Below are 1,911 nucleotides of genomic sequence, written 5' to 3'. Positions count from 1 at the left end.
TGACATCTGACATCTGAGTCAGAAAGGTGATTTTGGTCAGAGAACTGCTGTCTACACAAGGATCACAGTCTCAATGTTTTACATCTCAGGCCTCTGAGTTGGAGAAATGTTACTTCAGACAGCTGCAGTCTGCCAGCAATAACCATCTGAAGTCTGGCTGTACTGTGGCTGTATTTATATTGTATTTAGCCTGTCTGCATTACACAGACTTTCCTTATACATTACACAAACCTCCGCAGTGGCCCAGGTTGCATGATGTGTACTAGCTCTATATGGAATTAATCCTGCACATGTTCACAGAATACCATAGTCATGTCAGAGACCATGACAGGGTTAGGGTTAGGGTTAGATGTTTGAGGTTAGGGTTAGGGTAAGGGTTAGGGTTATGGTTAGCGTAAGGGTTATGTTGGGTTAGGGTTAGGGTTAGGGTTAGGGTTAGGGTTATGGTTAGGGTTAGGGTTAGGGTTAGGGTTAGGGTTAGGGTTAGGGTTAGGGTTGGGCAGGGTTAGGGTTAGGGTTAGGGTTAGGTTTCGGGTTCGGGTTCGGGTTCGGGTTCGGTTTAGGTTTAGGTTTAGGGTTAGGGTTAGGGTTAGGGTTAGGGTTAGGTTTGTGTTTGGGTTCGGGTTTTTTTTCGGGTTCGGGTTCGGGTTATGTTTTGGGTTGTGTTGGGTTAGGGTTAGGCTTAGGGTCAGGGTTACGATTGGGTAAAGTTTGGGTTAGGTTTAGGGTTAGGGTTAGGGTTAGGTCTAGGATTAGGGTTAGGGTTTGGGTTGGGATGGGTTAGGGTTAGGGTTAGGGTAGAAGTCAGAGGTAGGGTTAGGGTTATTGTTAGGGATTTCTTGGGTTAGGGTTTAGGGTTAGGGTTAGGGTTAGGGTCAGGGTCAGGGTCAGGGTCAGGGTCAGGGTCAGGGTTACGGTTACGTTTACGGTTAGGGTTAGTGTTAGGGTCAGGGTTAGGGTTAGGGTTAGGGTAAGGGTTAGGGTTAGGGTTAGGGTTCGGGTTCGGGTTGGGGTTGGGGTTGGGGTTAGGGTTAGGGTTAGGGCTAGGGCTAGGGCTAGGGCTAGGGTTAGGGTATGGTTAGGGTTAGGGTCAGGGTTTGATGTTAGGGTTAGGGTTAGGGTTAGGGTTAGGGTTAGGGTTAGGGTTAGGGTTAGGGTTAGGGTTAGGGTTAGGGTTATGATTGGGTTGGGTTGGGGTTACGGTTAGGGATAGGGTTATGATTGGGTTGGGTTGGGGTTACGGTTAGGGATAGGGTCAAGGTTACGATTGGGTAAAGTTAGGGTTAGTGTTAGGGTTAGGGTTAGAGTTAGGTTTAGGGTTATGGTTAGGGCTAGGGTTATGGTTAGGGTTAGGGTTAGGGTTAGGGTTAGGGTTTGATGTTAGGGTTAGTGTTAGGGTTCAGGTTAGGGTCACGGTTTTTTCGGTTCGGGCCGTTAACTGCCTAAACTCTTAGAAAGGATCGCTTCCTGAGAAGGGACATGTTACCTTATTCAGCGAGACACCACTAGACCGGAATCAACGGCTCCTAGAAATTTGTTATGGTTCCTAGAAAATCTGTAATGCCTTTAAGGGATAATAAGTACAGTTTCGGCTATTAATGTACTCTCAGTACATGAAGATATCTTAAGACCTTGAGAAGGACAAAAGTGTCCTGCTTTTGTGATTCTGACATCTGACAGCTGAGTCAGAAAGGTGATTTTGGTCAGAGAACTGCTGTCTACACAAGGATCACAGTCTCAATGTTTTACATCTCAGGCCTCTGAGTTGGAGAAATGTTACTTCAGACAGCTGCAGTCTGCCAGCAATAACCATCTGAAGTCTGGCTGTACTGTGGCTGTATTTAGATTGTATTTAGGCTGTCTGCATTACACAGACTTTCCTTATACATTACACAAACCTCCGCAGTGGCC

The sequence above is a fragment of the Euleptes europaea genome, chromosome 2 (assembly GCF_029931775.1).
Source record: "Euleptes europaea isolate rEulEur1 chromosome 2, rEulEur1.hap1, whole genome shotgun sequence".
Taxonomy (NCBI): domain Eukaryota; kingdom Metazoa; phylum Chordata; class Lepidosauria; order Squamata; family Sphaerodactylidae; genus Euleptes; species Euleptes europaea.
This window is presented reverse-complemented; position numbering follows the sequence as displayed.